The sequence below is a fragment of the Mesoplodon densirostris genome, chromosome 13, assembly GCF_025265405.1.
Source record: "Mesoplodon densirostris isolate mMesDen1 chromosome 13, mMesDen1 primary haplotype, whole genome shotgun sequence".
NCBI classification, from domain to species: domain Eukaryota; kingdom Metazoa; phylum Chordata; class Mammalia; order Artiodactyla; family Ziphiidae; genus Mesoplodon; species Mesoplodon densirostris.
In genome coordinates this window covers 20,519,501-20,535,000 of record NC_082673.1, presented here as the reverse complement: position 1 = coordinate 20,535,000, position 15,500 = coordinate 20,519,501, and the positions used below count along the sequence as shown (strand labels likewise).

The following is a 15,500-nucleotide window of genomic DNA, read 5'->3' as shown; positions in this document are numbered from 1 at the left end:
GTTTATTTTTTAAAAAAACTTTTCTCCCATTTTAATTGGGGTGGTTCAATTCCATACAAACAAGCAAACTCCCAAAATAAGAAAAGCAAGGAAGAGGAGAAATATTAATAACTGTGATTCAATATAAACTATGAGTTTTAGTAATTCATTAAAATATTTTATGTGCTTCTTTTAAAATACATAAATGAGCACAGGTGGTATTTATTTGGTCTTAGATTGGTTGGATAAGGGTTAGCATTCTGAAATTCAGACAAACAAACAACAACTCCATACACAGGATCAAACGTGTTGATTCCTACCTTCCCTCCCCCACCTCCCTCGCTTTTCGCATCTGAAAATGGTTAGTACGGAAAGAATAACTAGCTGGTGAGCCTTTCCAAACACCAAAAGATAGGACCCATATATTATATTTGGTTAACGCTCATGGACAGAAGTTTTCGTATTTTGTTTTTTAAATCGAGTGAAGTGATGTTCTGTTCTAAAGCGTCATTCCCCAAATTTTTGTAAAAGGTTCAGTTTCTGATCATTCCCTTTCCCAGAAAAAGCAGCTCAGCACAGCTCATGTAAGTGATGGCCCATCACCTGCAAAAACAAATGTTGCATCATTTACCTCCGAAAACAAAACCTTGAAGAGTCAAAAGATGAGATTCTTGAGTACCTGGAGACAAGCTTTTCTTTCCTTAGGATGGACACTTACAAAGATACCCAAGCCTGGATCTAAGCAGGAACATGTCTGTGCCCTTCACAACACACCAGCCTCAAGTCGGGTCCAAGAGGGAAGCGACAATCCAGGAACTGACCTTCTCAAGTCCCAGCCACCAGATCTGCCTGAGGCCACAGGAAACAGGAGTGTGTGTGCCCCAGTCGGCACGGTGGGGTAGGGAGGGTGGTATTCGCTATTATAACCCACCAAAACACTTTCCAGAGGGGAGGGCGGAGAAATTAAACTCCTTTTTTTCTCATGTAAATTGAGGACCCATTCACCCCAATTGGTATTCCACCAATGCCATTTCTAAGATTTCAGTCTTCGATATATTTATTAATAACTAAATCATCCGGCGATTTTCTTTCCAGCACAGTACACCTGTTTTCCATACCTCCTAGGAATCTGTATGCTTGTTGATTCGAGTGAATTAAAAATGGCACCAAGAAAAGGAGCAAGGGCTATTTAACAACGCATTTCCCTGTGTCTCCAATCTGCGCTGTCTCGCACAGAACCTCGTTTCTTGTCACTCTGCTGTTAAGAACAGCAGGCCACAGCCATTCAGGCTGCCCCATCAACTGTGAGTTTTAATTTGAGCCACTTTCACATTAAAAAAAAAAAAAAAAAAAAACCTTACTTTTTCCTCCAACCCATCTTTACCCCGTGTTGCACCACCTAACGCTTTCAGGCAATGCTCTACTCTGGATCAAGCCAAGCATATCAAGGGTGCCTGCAACACTCACAGGCTAATGAACAATGCACAAAAACAAAAGGAACAGCAAGACTCCTATTATCTGATCTTCCGTAAAACACAAAAACGGCCTTCTCTGGCACAGAGGAAGTGCCAGGAAGCCTGCAGGTGTGAGCCAGTTAAAAGAAAAGGCTTGGGCTAAATAGATTCTTTGACTGTCAGGGATTAGAGTCATGGCACTAGTGGTAACACACATCTTTTCCTTTAATTTACAAAATTTTCTCACGCGTCTGCAAGAGTTCACCCCATCAGGGGCTTTCTGAGGCCATTGAAATGTCTTAAGTTTTAATTAAGTTGGAGTTGTCAGAAGAAAGCTTTTTTGGCACAGAGTCAGGGTCATTAATTACTGCTATCTTTGTTTCTTTCTGTAAAGAGAGCTCTGCTGACTTGTTGGGTTCCTTACCCAGCCTACATTTTCCACCCTGCAGTTCCCATTCACTTCCAAGTGGGACTTGATTAAGCAGTTTACCAATTACTTCCATCAGTGTTAGGTACAAAGAATTTACACAATCTTAAATCTTTAAAAAAAGAAAAAAAATGCATTTCTCATTAGTGGTTTAGGGAACAGTATTAATAACAAATTCATCTAGCCGCTGGATTTGCATGGATTTTTGCATTTAAATATAAACATCCTCACATTTTTCACATCATTATCTATTCAAGCCACCTATTCATATTCTCACAGCCTGTGACTCTGCCTTTTAGGCAATGCTAATCAATTTTTAAATTATTTACTTTACCCTATAACACAGAACTCTAGCTGGAAATATCCAATTTTGCCTGCTATCTTTTCAATCAGGCCAATATTTTTATTGTTTCTAGATAAAATCGGCTGCCACTATCACTGATAATATTTTGTAGATGTAAAAGAGCAAAGGTTTTAGAGAGCTTGTTAGTATGCTTCATATACCTCTAAAATAAATTTTTAGCTATTGGACCAAGTATCTAGACCAGTACAAATCCTTTAGAATTGACTGTCTTGTAAAAAATTTTCAAATTTCTAAAATATTACACAGACCTGAATATGTGTCATATATATCTAATTATGTATGTAAAAGTCAGGAAAATCATATTTCTTTTTTAAAAATCATGAAGTAAAATTCTGATATTTATGGGAAAGTATACTATTTTGAAATAATTTGAAGTTATTTCCCTTACAGTATATATTTTGCATGTGTCCCTTAGAAATATCATACATAATTTCTTATTCTTTCATTTCACAGAAAAATAAATAGCAAAAGCAATACAGTTTATTTAATATTTAGAAGTGAGAATGAAGCTGAATAACTCATTCTCTCAAAAATCAGGAAACATAAAATAGAGTAAATGTGAATCAAGACAGATGTATTTCTGTCAGCCAATATGGCTAGAATTAGTCTTTGAACTTAATAACATCTATTTTTAAATCTGAATGAAATGGATGGAAAAAGATTTACAAACCTGGGCAAATTCAATTACCAGAATCACCCATTTCTTCCTGATGAACATATGATAGCACTTCAAAATATTTTTTTCCAGTAATCTTATCGTCACCTGCCATGATTAACAATAACAAACGCGTTACCACCAAATATGTGCCATTTCAGACCCAGGGCCCTGAATGCCATAATAGCACTCATCACTATAATGATAATGACTCATTATTATCTGATGATTCTCAGATGAGAAACTTCTGAGCCCAGAATTTGGACTAGACTCTAGGGTTGGGAAAGCCAAAACAACCAGTGCTTTCATTCATTCGGGTCCAAAAATGGGTCTCTTTGGAAGGGATAGGAAAATTCCTGATTTGACTGAATAGCTGATGCTGTCATGTCTCCCAGATAAAACTGTAATTTTTTTTTTTTTGCCATCATACTCTTTTACTTATTAAGCCTGAAATGATGTACCTGAAAAAGAGGGGTATAATTTTCCTCTAGTCCTCAATAAAAGTTCTAAATGTCATTTCTAATCCATAGCAAAAGATATAAATTTAAAGTATAGATGAAATAAATTAGATAATCAAATTAGCTACTTAGTTCATTTTAAAAAATCCAAGTTTTCTAAAAAGTAGTATAGTAATAGTCCTACATAGATTATTTCAAAGCCAAATATTAAAGTGAAACTCATCTTCCAGGGTAAAACATTTACAGAATATGAAGGCTCCATTCTCCCACCCTTTGTTTACATATCTTTTGTATCACCCCAGAGGAGACCAAGAGTTAGAAGACTATGTTTTTCACCTCCAAACCACTTGTAAAAGTGCTAGAATTAAGTAAGCACTTAAGAATTGAGTCAATGTAAACAAAAATATGTATGACATATAAATCATTAAACTCAGAACTGAACCAACTTACTAAATATGATTGTAGAAAAAGTATATTATTTACAGATTTAGGTAATAATGCTGTGACATTTAACATCATCTAATAACTCTATGAACCAATTTAGCCCACCTCTAGTTTATCTGAATATATCTGACTATAGTATGGATAGAGTATTTCTAAATATGGATCTTTCCTATATTAAACTTTTTCTGGATTGTCTGAGTAAATGTGAAATGGTTATGTGGAGTTTGGAAAGTTAGTGAGATCCACTTTTTAACCGTTTTTAATTCCACAAACATTCGGTGCATGTACCACGGCAAGCGTTGCACGAGTTACTGGAGATCCAAAGGAGGCCCAGTATCCCCTCAGTGAGCTCGTGGCCTCAGAGAAACAAAATGAAACCACAAAACCTGTACTCAGAACTGAGTGACTTGGGGAGTCACTGAAAGATATGAAATGGGATTGAGATGGGTTTAGTCTTCATGTTTCATAAAGACCACTGTGGCCACAGCAGACTGGACGAGCAGTCTGGCTGTATGGCCCTTAAAACAAAGGCCAACAACAAGTATTGGCATAGCTCATCACTGCTCCTCCTCTTGGCTCCTGGCTTTTGCCCTAATTCTCTTGATACTTCTCAGTCTCCCTTACCCATTATGTGTTTGTGTCTTCCAGAGTTTAGTATCATATTCAGGTGACTCCCAATTTCTATCTCTGACCCAGGTTTCTCCTCTGGGATCTAAATGCATTTCCTACAAATGCCATCCTGGCATATCCCCTTGGATGTCTCAGGGCAACCAAAACTCAAAAACTACAACACTGAACTGATTCTCCCTTTTTACTTGTCCCCTACTCTTTCCCACACTAACTTCTAATGAGTCCTTTTTTATACACTAGGCACTATTCTAAATGACTTCTGAACATTCTTTGATTCAATCCCCACAATATGACCTACAGAGTAGGTACTAATCTTATCCTCCATTGTAGAGATATGGAAATCGAGGCATGCAGAAATTAAGCAGTTTGCCCAAAGTCATAGTGTCGATGAGAGAGGCAGTAGTCTGAACCTCTGCAGTCTTTACCAGGACACCATATTCCCTCCCCAAGCGTTTCCATTAGTGGCACTTCAAATTAATTCAGGGGTTCATTCCAGGAATCTGGAAGTCACCTTTGATGCTTCTTCTTCCTTACCACCTACCTCTAAATTATCACTCCTTCTTAAATATACCTCTTTTTTCCTCCATCTGTCAACTTTCCTACCTGTTACCACCTCTCAGGCCATCAACTCTTATTACTTCTATTCAATTCAGACAATAACCACAAGTGCTTGAAAAAGCAATCTGATTCTGATTCATTCATTCAACAATTTATAAAACATTTGTTGTATGCCATGAACTATTCTAGGTACTGGAATTGCAGCAGTGAATAAAACAAAGTCCTTGCCCTCACAGAGCCTAAAGTCAAGAAGCAAAATATATATATATATATATATATATATATATATACACACACACATAAATTCAGTTATTGATAGGGACTGTGAAAGAAAATGAAACAGGAAAAAGTAGGCAGAGAAGGTAAGGGTGGTGGAAGGAAACGCTATTTGAGAAGCTAATCTGATAAATTCACGCCCCGAGTTAATACCCTTCAATAGTTTTCCTTTTCTCTTAGGAAAAAACCTAAAATCATTAACATGACTCTAAGATGAACATGTGGCCAGGCCTTTCCAGATCACTTCCAGTTTAACACCGATTGTCCCTTCATTTTAAAAATATTTCAGCTTTGAAGATTAAGTACATGGTCCCCATACCTAAGGGCCCTGCATGATTTGGCTTCAACCCAACTGTAGCTTTGGTTCATTCATTTTCTGCACTTGCTCACTTTACTGCAACTATCCTGATTTCGGATCTTCCAAGTAAGGTTCATTCCAAGGGTAGAGCTTCCTGAATTCCTTCAGCCTTAAATGCTTTCCTTCTTCACTTTGTCTTACTCCCATTCATCCTCGAAGTCACGGTTTTTCAGCTTAAGAGTCTTTTCTTTTTCTTAAGAAACCTGCCCTTATTTCTTCACCTGTTGTACTCTGTATTTTTTCTCTGAAACATTTATCCCATTGACAATTAAATATTAATATCATTGTTTGATTGGCGTCTGTTTTCTCCACCAGACTAAAGCTTCACGATGGCATGGAATGACTCATATTCCTTGTTTGATCTCCAGTACCTGAATAATGCCCAGCATATAGCAATATGCTAAATAATATGGTCAGAAAGAGTAATAGGGAGGCAGAACTAGTGGCAGGCAAGAGAGGAGTACCCGACAGACTGAAGAGTTAATCAGGACAAAATACTTGATAGTACTTCTTGACCGGATGAATATAGTGAAGAGCAATAGACAGAAGATTAAATATAGCTCCCTGCTTTCTTTCTAGCTAGGGCAAGTGAATGGAGGATGCTGCCATGGACAGAGATGAGAGGTGCAATATAATGACCAGGATGGAGAAAGGAATGTGCTATATTTTAGACATCCTACATTTGAGACACCTGTGGGATGTCTAGATAGAGATGATTATTTACAGCAGAATGAATTTGTTTTATAACAGTGATATTTTTAATAGAGCCTGTGTCAACTCAGGTACAAGAAAGCTTTAACAAGACTTGTGAAAAAGCTAGAAATTTCCAATTTGCCTGGCAGAAGTGTGATTAAAAAAAAAAAAGCCATAGTCTTTATTTTGCCTATCCAACCTCAATTTTGAGGAAGTAAGCATCAGCTCACAGTGCTGAGCTGGCAGCAGGAGGCTGAAATCCCCAACCACAGGTTTCTGACCACAGTTTTGATTCCAGAATTGTGTATACTGTTAAGAAGTAGTTAAAAAAAAAAAAAGTCATAGAATACCTAATAAGATGATAGGAGAAAATGTGATCAATGTAAAATACTAAACTTTTTTGGTTTATTTGGTGTTATTTAAATAAAAATTTTTAAGATTTTTGGCTCTATGCACTGATGTATGATAATTTGCAAAGAGAATGACATCAAGAGGCCCTTTGACTCCAAAAGTAGAGTCAAGTCAAGGTGATTCAATGGAAAGCCTCTCATATACAGAAAAGTGCACAAGGCATATGAGATGATGTCACAAATATAAAAACAGGTTCATTGTCCATGTTCAAAAGTAAGGATTTTTAGAGAGATCATTCTCATTATCCACCACCCTGGGCAATACTTGACATTGCCGACCACCTTTTCTTGCTTGATATCCCTTCTTTTGACTTCAGTGGAAAGCTCTCTAAGCTCTTATCTTTCTGGTTGCTTCTGTTTTGTCTTTTTTGCTATCTCTTATTCTTTGTCTTAATACAACATAGATTTTTTACTGTGCTCTCTCTGTCTTTCAACAGCAAATAGCTCCTATATTATTTCATTTTCTCTCATAGATTAATTTATCTCCTTGATGCAGATCACTCACAAATCAAGATACCTAACAGTGACCTTTCTTCCTAAGCTCACATCACACCTCTAACAACCCAAAATCTATCTCCTCCTTTTCTTCAAATGCTACAATCCACACATGAGTTCATTATTCTTCCTTTTAAACCTGTTTCTGCTCCTCCTTTGTGTCCTCTACGTTTCTGATTATAATACAAAACAGAAACGTGGTGTCACATCAGACACCTTCCTTTCCCCTGCCTTGGGCATCTAGTATGTTGTTAAGTATTTATCTGTTCTAATACAGTCTTCATCCTTAATTTTCTGCTCCCATTGTCCCTACCAAAGCTATTTACTTCATGGGAACTATTGTCATCATCCCCTAAATAGCTTGCTTGACTAGACTCACAAGGTGAACACTTAGCATCATGGCCTGCATTATTACTCTTTATTACCATTAATATTATTCTTATATCATAGTATGCCAATCCTGTAATCAAAATCCATCAATGGCACCCTACCCTAGTGTTTATTGAATTCCCAAATCCTTAACATATCATTCAAAATTTCACATTCCTTTCTTGATTATTCCATTCCTTGCCCTTACATGCAAGTAAAACCGAACTGCTCACCTTTTTTATTAAATACCTCCAAGTTACTCCCTTATCTATTTACCTTTGCTCATAGTCTCTCCACTTCCTATCCTTTCCACTTTCCTGTGCTTACATATCCAAATTCCACCCATTATTTAAAGCCCAATCCAAATGTCACCTCAACGATACAGCCACTATGGAGGACAGTATGGAGGCTCCTTTAAAAACTAAAAATAGAGCTACCATATGATCCAGCAATCTCACTCCTGGGCATATATCTGGAGATAACTATAATTTGAAAAGATACATGCACCCCAATGTTCATAGCAGCACTATTTACAATAGTAAGACATGGAAGCAACCTAAGTGTCCATCGACAGATGAATGGATAAAGAAGATGTGGTATATATATATATATATATATATATATATATATATGGATATTACTCAGCCATTAAAAAGAAAGAAATGATGCCATTTGCAGCAACATGGATGGACCTAGAGATTATCATACTAAGTGAAGTAAGTCAGACAAAGACAAATATCATATGATATGCCTTATATGCAGAATCTAAAAAGAGGATATAGATGAACTTATTTACCAACCAGAAGTAGACTCACAAACTTATGGTTACCAAAGTGGAGGGGAGAATGATAAATTAGGAGTTTGGGGTTAAAACATACACACTACTACATATAAAATAAATAACCAACAAGGACCTATGTGTATAGTACAGAGAACCATGCTCAATATCTTGTAATAACCTTTATAGGTTATTGGAAGAGAATGTAAAAAAATTATATATATATATATATATATATATATACATATATATATATATATAACTGAATCACTTTACTGTACACCTGAAACAAACACAACATTGTAAATCAACTATACTTTGGTAAAAATTAAATTTTAAAAAAAAGTCACCTCAACAAAAAAGACTTTCTCAATGACTACAACCAGAAATTTCCTTGTCTCCCTTTAAACCAAAAAGTATTTTATCTGAATTCCTCATAGTGTTTAACATATTTTCTCTTTCATTGCACTTACTTACACACATGCCTTATTTACTCCAACTATGTGTTCACTACAGGCTGTCCAATCCATCTCTACAAAATGGATTCAATGATGAACCATGTGCTTCCATTTAGAAAAGTAGTTCTCTTTTCATAGCAATATTGTATTTTGGAAGAACAAAGTTTTACAGAAAGTGCAAAGTTCAATTTTTGCTCTACCTCTTAATAGCTATTTGTCTTTTAGAAGTTAATCCCTTGAAAGCTCAATTTCTTTTGTAAAGTATGGCTAATGCTATCTGTCTCACATATATTTATTTATTTATTTTTGGCTGAGTTGGGTCTTTGTTGCTGTGCGCGGGCTTTCTCTAGTTGCGGCAAGCGGGGTCTACTCTTCATTGTGGTGCGCGGGCTTCTCACTGAGGTGGCTTCTCTTGCTGCGGAGCATGGGCTCTAGGTGCATGGGCTTCAGTAGTTGCAGCACATGGGCTTAGCTGCTCCATGGCATGTGGGATCGTCCAGGCCCAGAGCTCGAACTTATGTCCCCTGCATTGGCAGGAGGACTCTTAACCACTGCGCCACCAGGGAAGCCCTGTCTCACATATTTTTAATAAGATTGTCAGACAATAACACACAGACCGCTGTGTGCAGGTATCTGATAGATGGTGTCTCTCCTTCTCTCCCCATTCTATTTTCAGTAGGTCTCTAAGAAGGCTTACGTACCCACGAATGCTGATTTTACTGAGCAACATTCAAAGACGTGCTGGGAGAACAAGAACATGTGAGATCTGGGAATGAAGAAGGCCAGCCGGCCAGGAGAAACCAAGCCGTGTTTCCTAGTCATTAGGACAAAACTGAAGAAAACACAAAGGTTTACCTAAAGAATTTGTCCCAACCCAGAAATATCAACATAATGTTAATATAAGAGTTAAGAAAATGGAAGGAATTGGAACTAAATTACACTGACTAAATATAAGGGGATGTAATAAGATGCTTTCACGTCACCTCATTTAATCTCAATTTTACTGATAAGGAAACTGAGCTCCTGTGAAATGAAGACACCTCTGTCACCTATCTGGTAATAAAACTGAGATGCAAGCTTAGGACACGCTGATTCCTATGCCCGTGTCATATTTATTGTGTCATGTTGAGACAGATAGACAGAGAGACAGACAGACAGACACACACACACACGCCTTTATGAGAGAGACAGAGACAGAGAATGAAACAAGGGAATTCTGATTCTCTGAAGAGTCTGTCTTTCTGCTGGGTTTTGACTGGGAGTAACTGAATATTAGAAAGCGAAAGAAAACTATATTAATAGAACAGCTAGCATGGGCCGCAAACTATGCTGGACCAACAGAATGCTGCAGACTCATTCTTGAGCAAGGAAAAGTTCCATTTTCTTGAGATAATAAATTATTCCTTTCACTAGTAATTGAAAAGCAGTAAAAACAACTTTTTGTACATTCTAAAAGAACTTTTAAAGAATTATTATAAAATGTTTCAATAAATCAATATTTAAATAAATTGCTCTCAAAATATTATCCTGAGCATTATTTTACCTGCTAGCCTCCATTCTGTACCAGAAGGAGAAAAGGGGAAAATAACTAGAAAATTTGCTATTCTGATCTTAAATCCATAGATCCTTGTAAGGCCTACAAATCCCATGAGATATTCATTTTTGATAATCAATAATATAGGATTCAATATTATCCACAGCCCCTGGCCACAGAAATAATAGTGTTTTTACTTTTCAAGCAATAACTAAAATTGGATATTTCCTCAAAGAAAGGTTATTCATATACTTAAGTTACATGTGCTTATATGTTATGCTATACATCACTTTAAATATCCAAGTTGCAGTAACTTTTGAATAATTTGTTAAGTCATAAGATGGCCACACAAAATGTTGATTTGATTAAGCTCTCAGCAACCTCCTACCACCAAATTACATTAAAATTGGAAGAAAAGAAACACAAAAATATTTGCTAGAACCAGAATTAAGACATTAAGATGCTTCTTAATAAAAATCCCAATTACTTGAATAAAACTTTTGACATCAACTGGCCTACGTGACCAATTTTCAACCTGTCCTTTTTAACACTTGTTCCACAAGATTTCTAGAAAATACGGCAGTACTATTATCATGTAATTAATCATTTTTCAAAGTTCCACCCTATTTGTGTCTAATACTTTTAACACTCTTTATGTTCTAGCCATTTCTTCTGTCACTGAGGGATATAAGACACATTAGAAAGCTTTCCCTGATTTTTCTTAGCTCTTTAACTGTGGTCATGCCATATATGTGTTATGATATAGATGAAAGCATGGATTTTTGAAGTGAGATAGATTAAAGTTTGGATACTGCTTCTTTAATTAATAGCAATATGATCTTAAGTAAATTATTTAACCACTAAACCTCAGTTTTCTCTTTTTTTTTTTTTTTTTTTTGCGGTACGCTGGCCTCTCAGTGCTGTGGCCTCTCCCGTTGCGGAGCGCAGGCTCCGGACGTGCAGGCTCAGAGGCCATGGCTCACGGGCCTAGCTGCTCCGCGGCATGTGGGTTCTTCCCGGACCGGGGCACGAACCCGCGTCCCCTGCATCGGCAGGTGGACTCTCAACCACTGCGCCACCAGGGATGTCCGGTTTTCTCTTCTATTTATTAAGAGCTATAATAACTGCTGCATGGGATGATTTTGAAGATTAAATAAAATAACGGGTGTGTGGTACCTAATAGTACTGTGCCTGGCAATGCAGCAGATAGGGAATATAATCTGTTCTGTTGCCCTTTTTGTGGCAGTCTATATTCTGGCATTTTAATTCCTTTTAACCCCATGGATATTCAGTAATGATATAGGAACACTGATATCATGCTACGTATCAAACTGTCATCCAGTTTTGGTCCCATGTCACTTAGAGGAGATTTCTGCTGGGATTATGGTTGTTTATTAGAGAAGATAAGTTCATTTCATTCAAGATATATCAACCTATACTTATAAACTATTAATATTTGAGTAAAACTACCTTTCAATATTTATTACCCAAATTACCAGAAAAGGGGCATACACCAAACTATGCTCTGAAATTAATTCTTTTTAAGAATTTTGGCACATCTACAATTTTATATACTCAAAAAGTCTTCATACAGACAAATGTGCAGTTTAGTTAACATTTATAATGATTTTTTAAATTGCAGTTTCTGGGACAACTTTGTACAAGGATTTATTATTGTATTTAAGTAGTGTCTTAAAGTTTAATTTTTATGGTCTATTAAGCATAACTATCAAGTACCTTAAACACAAGTAAATGAGGTGGAATTACTGTTAACTTGTATTTTAGGTTACCAAGTTCCCAGGCAATTCCAACCAACTGTATCCGGAATGGTATTTTATGACAGCTCGTGACTTTCTATGCTGAGCTTCCTTGACTTAAAATTTTTATGAGATTGAAAACTGGCCTCTGAGATGGTGACTAAAAGTTGGGTCATTAGTCTTCACCTTTTAAGAAATAATATCTCAGCAGGCTGTATTTGAACCACTTGAGCTCCAGGAGGTGTTAACAGAGTTGTTAATTAACCTAGGTCTGGAACCTATTGTGAAGAATTCCAGAAAGCTGGAACAATAGTGAGGTACTGCTTAACCCACAGCAGGGAAGAAATGACTTTTGCTCCAATAACATAGTCAAAAAATTTCATAATATGGACATTAGGTTAAAAAAAGAATGGCAACCTGAAACTAATGGTCAGAAATAGAGGCAAACTTACATTGCCTCCGAAAGGACCAGCTGGAGTGGGAATGGACAGAGCTGGACATTTAGAGTATCCGTCTTTTTGGAACAATCTCCATCTCTACATATGGATATGAATGGGCAGTAAAAGAAACAGCAAAATGGCATCTCTTCTATATTCAAGCCTTTGACCAGCTCAAGTCTTTGCTTAAATCATCCAAGATTTCAAAAATCCACAAGGATAGTGATTTCATGGCTTTCCTTGGTAAGCTTGTTCTAATGCTTAGTTATCCACTTACAGCTGAGAAGATCTCAAGGCGAAAATAATCTCTACTTAATTTCACAGAAAACCCAGTTGGTCTATAGAACTAGAGAACTGGCTAGCATAAACAAATAAACAAACAAACAAACAAATTTCTCCACTTCTTGGACTAAAGTTACTAAATACTCCTTAGTCATCCCCTTTCCAGATTAGTATCAGTGATATTGACAATTTCCTTTGAGAAATTGTGTAAAGGGTTTTAACGAGCTTTGTCCCTTTTACATTTCTCTATATAGCTTTTTAAAAAAACATGTAATCCTAAACTCTATATGTAAGATCTGACCAATACAATGAGAGAACCCCTACTGCACTCTCAATGCCCCAATACTCCCTTCATTTTGTTAATGTTGTTGAGATCAACCGTATAATTAAATAAATAAATGATGACGATTACAAGCATAAGAATATAAAGTTTAGGTGCTACGATAAAACATGTAAAGATTAATATGACCCATATGCTAAGATGGATCTTTAAATGATAAATCATCCTTATTAACACTTTTAAACCAGAAAGTTTATAACATGCATGATTGTTACTCTTATCATTTGTACTTGGACATACATTTTAAGCAGTTTGTATAAGTGCTTATAGTCTGTATTTCTTAGATAGAACCAAAATAAATTTTGATTTTTCTCTTTTTACTTCATTTCCTCAATAACAATCAACTATGATATTTATGAGTTTCTCCTAGAAACACGTTTATTTACAACCATTATTGTATGTGCCAATAAATCACATTCTTGATTTTATTCATCAAATGTTAATGGTTCTGCAGACACCCACCTCTCCCATCCAAGGTTCTCACTGCTGAAGGGTCTCAGGCACAAGAAACTCTGAACCATAGGTTGGGAATTGCCTTTTCATGGGGGGTGGGACTAGACAGAGTGGAGCAGCAGAAGGACCTCCACATTAAAGGTAGGAAAAACTAGGTCCCGATAAGAGAAGAAGGCACAGAAGAAAGAGGAAATAATGAGAATGGCTGCCCATCCTCAACATCTAGATGCAGGGAAAAAAACCATGAGAAAAATAAGGTTTAATAAAGATGAGAGATAGAAAAAAGAGCCATGAGGAACCCTTTGATCCAGCACCTCTTAAGCAGAAAAGTTTCAAGGACAGATCTTGTGTGATATTATTTCCAGAGAAAGAATAATATCCCTTTGAGGAAGTTGGGATTAACTTCTACTATATATAACACTACTATATATAAAATAAATAACCAACAGGGACCTACTATATAGCACTGGGAACTATACTGAATGTTCTGTAATAATCTATGAGGGAAAAATAATCTGAAAAAGAATATATATATATATATAAAATTATATAAATATATATATATATATATATAAAATATAATATAAAATATATATATAAATAAAATTGAATCACTTTGCTGTATACCTGAAACTAAATACAACATTGTAAATAAACTATACTGCAATTAAAAATATATTAAAAAAACAAAGAATAATATCCCTTTGCCCTTCAAACATCTCTTCCTTCATGTTCATTATTACATAGACCTTATTTGGAAGTGGTAATTGCTTTAATTCTGTTGAAGAAGTAGAAGGCTTAAAACTGCCTCTATGGGGACTTCCCTGGTGGCGCAGTGGTTGAGAGTCCGCCTGCCGATGCAGGGGATGCGAGTTCGTGCCCCAGTCCAGGAAGATCCCACATGCCGCGGAGCGGCTGGGCCCGTGAGCCATGGCCGCTAGGCCTGCGCATCTGGAGCCTGTGCTCCGCAACGGGAGAGGCCACAACAGTGAGAGGCCCGCATACCACAAAAAAAAAAAAAAAAAAAAAAAAAAAAAAAACTGCCTCTATGTGAGAGAATCAATACTCTAATGAAAATGTGTTTTTAGACATAGTATAAAAGATGACTACAAACTGGCATCATCTTGGAGGAAGACTCTAGACTTCTTGGAAAAGATAACAAAAAGATGAGACCAGGGGTGGTAAATGTAAATTGGTTCTGTCTATATTTATCTGAGCCTCCACAAGTAAATAGTGTAAGAATTGATGAATCAAAATTTGTGATTATAGCATCCCTGAGAAAAATGAATACCTCTGATTTTATCATGTTTCAGACTTGCTGGCTTGCACCTGATAAATTCCTGTTAACACATTCTAGTATTATGTATATTTGAAAGACTGTGAACAAAACCCACCTAATGCCTAGAACTTACAAAATGTTGTTTACATATTATCTCATTTGATGTTCACAAAAAGTCAATAGGAAAGTCAAGGAAGACATTCATTTCTTTTTATAAATCTGATTTTCTGGACTTTTACTATTACATATATTCCTAATATTCCTAGTATCCTCAACTATATTCTTCAATATTTGTTTTGTCAACTAGAAGTTCCTACATCTAATGCAGACATAATTACTGTCCTCTAGGTAAATCTGCTTCTTTTCTCCTGACTTCATACTTCTTATACTCTCCAGGAGGCTCTCTCTATAAATACTAAGAATGTAATTGGATGTTCTGGACCAGAAACTAGTCATACTTTCTTTGTAGCACTAGTGGGATGGTGTCTTACTCATTCACGATGGTATCTATTAAAACAAAGTACTCTTGTAAAGCATCTCAATGTGTTTTCATTGAACTACTGGCTGTCCTCCAGAGGGGTAGGCCCACTCCAAGAAAGCATTCTAAAAATC

General features: G+C 36.4%; 1 protein-coding gene across 6 annotated transcripts in view; it reads right to left on the bottom strand.

Moving 5' to 3' along the window:
- ZFHX4 (zinc finger homeobox 4) overlaps positions 1–15,500 on the bottom strand; it is a 179,686-nt gene that overhangs the window by 86,408 nt on the left and 77,778 nt on the right. The gene's annotated exons all lie outside the window — the stretch shown is intronic.